We start from the raw sequence: 8643 nt of genomic DNA on the forward strand, positions 1-8643 counted from the left end.
GAGGCCAACTAATCTGGTCATTGGAATCGCTTTCCATCCACCCCTAGGTCCTGCTGAGCTCCTTAATTCTTGTATTATATAGACCTTAAAACCAATTGCTAGAAGAATGTATCAAGGAAAGGTTCAAAGTCATCTTAAGGTTAATTTCCCTCAAGAAATTCCTGGCTTTTCTTCTTCTGGTGCCTCCCTGTCCCTCTACTTAATTGCTTCTGTCTTCCTCCAGCCTAACCCCAACTTGATCTTCCTTACCACGGTCTACCCAGGACTGGCAGAGCCGACAGAAAAGCTCTTTAAGAATATAGAGTTTACTATTAATAGCAGTGACACAGGCCACTGAAAGCCAAGGCAGTCAAGTAAGGAAATCTGTCAGCCTGGATTAGCTTTCCAGCACCTGGGAGGTAGGACTTATTTATAAATAAAAATAGACAGCAAAAATGTCTGGCCCCTTAAGAGGCCCCTGATGTCTGACAAGGCCTCTATGGATCCAAGTCCAGAGGCTTTTCCCAGCTGTCCTCCAAACCTAGCAGCAAACTTTTGCTTTTGCAACTGGAATTAATTTTAAAAAGGCTTGTTTCAGTCTGAATAAAAATCCCTGCTTGTACGGCAGTAGGTCGTCTTCCATAGTTTTCCACGTAACCACGCTTAACCAGATCCCTAGTCCTGTAACAGGAACCATCTTTGTCACAGCATCCTCTAGGATTCATGTATCAAAGTTATTGATGGGTTCTTTGCGGAATATGGTCCTTGCCTTCAAATTCACTCTGGGCCTCCTCGGATCCGCCATGGGAGGTCTAAGCCTTCTACTTCTCAGACTTGGTAGAATTCTTTTTCTCATCACAGTAAGAATCAAATCAAAATCTCTTGCAAGAAGCCTACATTTTAGAGGAGCATTTTGAGGTTAATTTGCTAAGGCTCTGGATTCTAGAAGCTGCATTCAGACACTTGTTGCCAAGTTTAGAATTCAGGTGCCCACAGGGATAATTCACTTTGATCACGCAATGAAATTATAAAATATTCCCATAGGTAGGACTCTGCTCTTGAAGGCTTTATAGAATAGACCATTGTGTTGCAATGGTCTCTGATCCAGAGAAGCTTATGGTACCAATGTACTGAAAATCTACTTTCATTTATCTCAAGTAAATGGGGGTCTCTCTCTCTCACACACACAGAATTTCCATGGGAAATGGGAGTCCTGTTGTATAAGCTGATATAATTAGCCAGAGCATTTTATGTGATTCAGTCTTTCAATTCCCATCTCTTAACCTTCTGATTACCCCATCTCCTATTATAAGAATCCTTGCCTTCTAGAGTGTCAGGAATTAACAGACCATTACCATCCCCCATGTAGCTACCCATATTTAGCTCCTTCAGTCTTTCCTCTGATCAGACTCCCCAAGTCCTCCTCACCTCCAACTCTTCCTTCTCCTTGCCCTTCTCCAAATTCCCTAAGGTTCTATGCCCCTAAACTGAGCTTTACAAAATCAAAGTGATATTCCAGATGCTTGCTCACCGAGGAGCCAAGAGACCAGCTGTCACCTCTGGTCTCTGTTACTCCGTGACTCAGGGTACGCATCCCAAAATAGGTCTGGCCTTTCATGTTGCCTTCTCTCATTGCAGTCTGGCTGCTCAGGGGCCGGCCACTATCACCCCAGCTTCCCTTTGGCATGACTGCTTTCCAGGGTTCTTCTCCCCATTAGGCTTACATGTTTCAGATTATTTTCCTTCAAATGTGAATAGGCCACTGGTTAGCACTCCCAGAAAGGATATTATTATCATCCTGGTTTGGAAACAGCCCAAAAACTTCCATAAACATTTAAAAACAAAAAACAAACAAAAACAAAACTTTGTAAGATTTTCCACTCTGCAAGGAGAAAGCAAGAAGGAAAATTATTTATGATTTTAGGCTCTTAAGTTCAACCAATATTCTAGAGAAAGTAACAGAACATCTCAGGCAGGATCTGCCTCAGAAAGGATCTGATGGACTTGTGAAGGGTGACTGTACACCGTACCTGGAGCTACAGAGAGGAAATTTTCCCCTGCTTTAGTCAAGTCCCCTGGGGCTACATGGACCCGCCCTAGGCTTCTCTGTGGTGCTTTGTTGCCTGGGAACCGTGCTTACTTCTCTCTGCCTCCCCCAGGATCTGTCCTCTTCTCTTTTCTGGGGAGCTCCGCTATGGCAGGTGGCAGGAAGGGTGTCCATGGGAACTGAGGGTCCCCACCCTCCTCCAGGAAGGTGCAGGGGCCTACGCTGTGCCCTGGAGAAGTCCAGGAGGCACTCATTTCAGGAACTCCCAGGCCCACAGAACTAATCCCCATAGCTTTAGGGAAAAGAACATTCCTATTTTAAGAGGGCCTGGGTAACTGTTGTGCTCATCCAAGTCTGAGTCACTCCTCTTTAAGGTCTGTGAAAGACGTATATTTCTCAGCCTTTCACTTTGCATGCTTTATAGTCTGCAGACTCAATGATCAACTGGTCTACCACAAAATGTAAAAGGAGCTAGTAAAGCAAGGGTAACCGAGGAAGCTATGGTGTCTGGAATTGTAATAACAGAGGCAAAGCTAAGAGTTATGTGAGATCTAAAAATAAGCCGCTAACCATATCCTCCTTCCTCTAACATACATATACAGGCACCTAGAAGAGAAACCACCCACAGTGCAAAAGAATCAATAAAGAACACTGTGACTAAGCACAGCCCACCCTGACCCAGAGAAGTATCCCTACCCACTTAGTAAGCAGTCCTTTAAGCGACGAGGATATTTGGTTGTAAGGTAACGCGTCACCGTTGTACTCAAGAGTCTACAACTACCAGGGGTCTTCACACCAGCCACTGCGGCCATTAGACAAGATTATCACCTCACCTCCACAGCATTTGCTACCCTCTGTGGAAACTATCGCAGGTAAGTTTGAATTCTTGCGAAGTCTGCCTGTAACAGCCTGTATTTTGTCCTTATTAGCAAGTTACTGTTTAAACAAGTTTGTGTTTTAATATTAACATAATAATAGCAGCTCATATTTATTGCATCTTCATATAGTAACTCATTACTAACTCCCTTAATCGTTATAACCACCATATGAAATGCCCCTTTTTATATATGAGAAAACAGAGGCTGAGAGAGATCAGGCAACTTGACCAAAACCATACCATTCGGAAGTGTTAGGGTTTAGGTTCAAATTTAGATCCTCCTTGTTTGTCACCTGAACAACCTAATCACATTTCTCTACTGTTCTTTACAAAAGCAAGTTTTGAGTACTAAAGCTTTCAAACAACAAATTTTATTTATTTTATTTTATTTTAACAACAAATTCTCATTCCTCCAGCTAGTCAAGATGATTTTTCACACATTTTACATGACTTCAGTTAAAACCCAGTCTATACCCTTTTCCCAGACTTCTGCATTTAACATCACATTTTGGGTGTGGCTCGGCAGCATAAGTAACTGGTTCAGGGACTCCCAAGCTCCTCTTTACTTTTTTTTTTCCTTTGAGAAAAATAGTAGCCAGATCTAAACGGAACGATCCTGGCCCCAAGTTATAAGCTCCCAGTTCTTTTTTTTTTTTTTTAATTTATAAACCTTTATTCTCTCAATTCCTGTGCTTCTCAAGGACAATAAATTATTTGCTGACTTGCACTGGTCCATGAACCATACTCTGAGCTGCAGTTTCACTCTCTGACCCTTACGCTCCCTCACCTGCAAGGAGGAGTAAGCTCCCGATTCTTTAGGGCTACTTTGGTATCTGTACGTGTTTGCTTGGGCTGCCATAGCAAAGCACCATGGTCTGGGTGGTTTAAACAACAAAAACTCACTATTCTGGAGTCTAGAGTCCAAGATCAAGATGTTGGCAAGTGTGGTTTCTTCTCAGACTACTGTCCTTTGCTTGTAGGTGGCTGTCTTCTCCCTGTGTCCTCACGTCATCTTCCCTCTGTGCCTGTGTCCTAACTTCCTCTTCTCATAAGGATAACAGTCACATTGAACTAGGACCCACCCACATAGTTTTACCTTCATTACCTCTTAAAGACCCTACCTCCAAATACATTCTGAAATACTGGGGGTTAGAATTTCAACATATGAATTTGGGAGTGGAGGGGACATAATTCACCCCAAAACAGCACCCGAACAACTCTTTTACAAAGTTGTCTGTGGTGCATAACATAAATGCCTTTGACTCTGACAATCAGGAGTTTAAACCACTGTTTTATCTAAATGCTTTTATGTTACCTTCCAGTGATAATAAAGACAAATTTCTCTGTGACTAAACCATAGTTCTTATTCAAACATTGTTATCAGCAACATCGAGTGTATTATAGTTTTCATCTTAGAAGACAACACTGATCTCACTCATTAAAAAAAAAAAAAGTATAAAAAATGTTTTTACCAAGTGTGAATTACCAATTAGTGAAAACAAGTTTTAGAGTTTTAAAAAATTCATTGAAATCAATAATGTCTTCTTAAATTATTACTGTTATACAGCTGGCATTAAAAACTGCAATAACCTCTAGTCAAGACAGAGCTCAGCATGTCTTACCCTGGGCCCAGGGCGTATGTCACAATTCCTAGTCATCCCATGTGAAGCTTCAAATGACCTAAAGAGGCAATTCAAATGTGTATAGTTACATCAGTCTAAAAGCCACCATCATGGGGAGCCTACTGGTTTCACATACCATGCCAATGCACTAGGTGTGTAATGTGCATTAAATCATGTATCCCCTCAATATTCCTACAAGAAACATATTATTGTCTCTGCTTTACCAGTGAGTAATCAGAACATCAGAGAGATTAAGTAAATTGCCCAAAGTTATACAGCTGACAAATGGTCAAGGTAAGTCTCAAGAAAGTATTAGATGTGTACCTAGTCCCATCTGATTCCAGAATCTTTTTTTTTTTTGCCAACCACATGCTGCTTCTTTGACTTCTTAAGACAGGTAACAGTGTACTCTCAGTGGCTCAGAACTTTCCCCGGGCCAAAAAAACATCCAACCTAGTTCCATCAACTGTTAGTTTGGGTAAATAACAGCAGCATCTTAGTGTCAATGTCTTAGCTGCAAAATAAATCATGGAGTATTTGTCATCAGAAACAAAATCTACATCTGTCTTTGGGTGGTGATGAATATTAAGGTTATGTAAAACAACAATGGATGCACTTATTTTTCATAAAAAAAGTTAGTTGTATTGAGTAAACCTAATTAGCAGTCACCAGCTGCCTTGTAACATCTCCGGGATGCAGTCTCGCGTTCCTACGAAACACTTATTTCATTGTTAAATTTTGTGTTTTGTGTCCTGGCTTCACAGACAAGATTGTAAATGTGTTGAAGGCAGGAACCCTTTCTTACCTTTCTTTGTGTTTTCTTGCAGTGCTAAGTACATGTGCCTTGCACAGAGCACTTGCTCACTCATATTTAACGATCAGCTTTAAAGTTTTTGCAAAATGACCCCCAAGAGAAGCCCATTGAAGGACTTGGTGATGAATCTCACAGCTGTGCAACGGGGTGTCTAGGAAATCCCTACAACTGACCATGCTGACACAGCTTGCTCAGGTCCGTGAGGTCAGATGTGCACTTTCCAGACCTTGGTTGGTAATCCTAAATGACTGCAGGATGGCCAGTGGGGCCGGTGAGGTGTGTTTTTGTCATAATTGTGCAATTCAATTTGTTTATGTATGGTTGGAGGTATAAGAATTCTTAGCAGGTCCTATATGGAGGCCCTAAAGGAGCCTCCCAAGTAGAGCAGGATTCCGCTTAGTGCCCTCATCAAAGTGCCTAAGGGAGGCCAATTAAAGCATCAGTCAATCCAAGGCTACCAGTATAAACAGAAGAAATTCCTCTTTCCTCCTGTTGCTCAGTTGTCTTCCTTCTCAGCAGGACCCCATTCTTTTGGCAGAAAAGTAGATCACTGAAGTTACACCAGTAGGCAAAAGCAGGGTAGTTATAACTAGAGCTTTAGCAGTCTACCCAGTCAATAGAAATAAAAGCAAAAACAAACAAATGGGACCTCACCAAACTTATAAGCTTTGGCACAGTAAAGGGAATCATAACAAAAGAAAAAGACAACCTACAGGGTGGGAGAAAATATTTGCAAATGATGTGACCCACAAGGGCTTAATTCCTGAATATACATACAACTCAATAACAAACAACCAACCCAATACAAACATGGACATAAGATCTAAATAGACATTTCTCCAAAGAAAACATACAGATGGCCAATAGGTGCGTGAAAAGATGCTCAACACTGCTAATTATCAGGGAAATGCAAATCAAAACTATAATGAGGTATCACCTCACACCAGTGAGAATGGCCACCATTAAAAATTCCACAAACAACAAATGCTGGAGAGGGGGTGGAGAAAAGGAAACCCTCCTACACTATTGGTGGGAATGTAATTTGGTGCAGTCACTGTGGAAAACAGTATAGAGATTCCTTTAAAAAACTAACAATAGAGTTACCATATGATCCAGCAATCTCTCTCTTAGGCACATATCTAGAGAAAACGCTGACTAGAAAAGACACGTGCACCCCAATCTTCAGAGCAACACTATTTACAATAGTCAAGACATGGAAGCAATCCTAACAGTCCACTAACAGATGACTGGATAAAGAAGATGTGGTGTGTATGTGTATATATATGTACATATATACACAATGGAATACTACTCCACCCATAAAAAAGAGTGAAATATTGCAACATGGATGGGCCTAGAGATTATCGTACTAAGTGAAGTAAGTTAGAGAAAGACAGGTATCATATAATATCACTTATATATGGAATCTAAAAAATGATAAAAACAAACTTACTTACAAAATAGAAACAGACTCAGAGACATAGAAAACAAATGTATGGTTACCAAAGGAGAAAGGGGCAGGGGAGGAATAAATTAGGAGTTTGAGATTTACAGATACAACTAATATTACATAAAATAGATAAACAACAAGGTCCTACTGTATAGCACAGGGAACTATATTCAATATCTTATAATAACTTATGATTAAAATGAATATGAAAAATAATATATATAATAATTATATGTATAACTGAATCATTATGCTGTACCAGAAACTTACACAACATTGTAAATCAACTGTACTTCAATATAAAATAAACTAATAACTAGAGCTTTACTCTAAAATGTAAGTAACAAATCACATCTTTACCTAAAAGTAAAAAATTAATAATAACTCAAAAGAACACATATGCACACTCAGTACTTAAGACCGAGCCACAGGGCCCCTTGGCAAATATAACAAATACCCTCATGCAAGAAATAAAGACATCTTTGCCAAAAAAAAAAAAAAAAAAATTGTCTTCAAAGGATAGACCTAATAGCGAGAACACGATTAGATAGATACTAGTGGATCTGGTCCCCAGGAAAAAGGCATTGTTCAGAGAACCTGCTTAGATGAACAGAACCTTTCTTTAGTTGGCATCTCCTTTCAGTTCAGGACTTCTGTCTGCCAGTCTGTCCTGTGCCTTTATGTTTGTCCCAGAGTGACTCTGGGCACCTCTCCTTGAGCTTTCTACACCTCAGACAACTAAGAAAATTACAAAATTGTTCAGTCTATGGGGAACAGGCTTTGAAAATGGCTAATAGATGAGGTGAGCTTATGGGTTTCCTGATCCTTTAAGGAGCCAGAGATATTTGGTGTGGAGTTTGAGACAGTGTAGAAACCAAACAAGCTCTAGGGATTTATGTGGTTGCCTCAAAGATGTTCAGTAGCTTGGGCCATCTTGAGACCAGTATGATGATCTTACCCCTTGCCTAGGAAGCCTTTTGCTACATCACACCATCAGTTAGGTTATAAATGCACTGGCATCTAGAAGCAGAATCAGAGGTGGAGGTCAATGAAAAGGAAATGGTCTTTCTGGTAAAACTCTTCTAAATCTGAGTAATCCTTCCTCAAAAGATACTGCTTTGCAAAAGACAATGACTTAGATTAGGGAAGAAAGCCATGAATTTGGATAAGTGGAAAGAGCATAAATGAGAAGAAGAAGGTAAAATCTGAGGCATGAAGTATGGCAGATGGTAGAACCTGGATTATCCAAACCACTGCCCGTGATGCTTGTGAGAGCATTGTCCTAGAGTAGCCTCAGAACACAGGTTAATACAGAGCACTCCTCCAAAACAGCAATTCTAGAAAGTGCAAGGGGACACCAGGGCCCCAGAAGAAGTGAGTCACACCAAAGCCATCACTGCACAGCTAACCCACCCCTTTCATCAAGGCAGAAATTACTCCATATTAGTCACTGCTTCCATGATCTCACTAGCAAAGATATTGAGAATCTGCTATTCTTCTACAAGGGAAGATTGAAATTGTGCCACAAATTATTTCACCCGGAACGTTTCAATCTGATTGGATGGATGGGGAAGAGGAAAAAAATCTCTCTCCCATGGTAGTTTCTTTAATTATGGTGTTGGGAGGATGCTTGTGTGATGGGAATTGAGATGCATCTTGGTGCCTACTAGGTTTGGCAAGGACTAAAACTAGAGGTCCTGAAGATCTGGAGAATGGTTGAGACGCTTTCATTGCAAGTGATCAGTTTAGCCCAAGGGCAGTTACGGGCTTACGGGCTTAATAACAGTTCAGGGGTGGCTCTGCTGTGGTGCATAGATGGATTCAAGACTCAAATAATATGATCAAGACGTGGAT

This window comes from Camelus dromedarius, chromosome 3 (assembly GCF_036321535.1).
Source record: "Camelus dromedarius isolate mCamDro1 chromosome 3, mCamDro1.pat, whole genome shotgun sequence".
NCBI lineage: Eukaryota > Metazoa > Chordata > Mammalia > Artiodactyla > Camelidae > Camelus > Camelus dromedarius.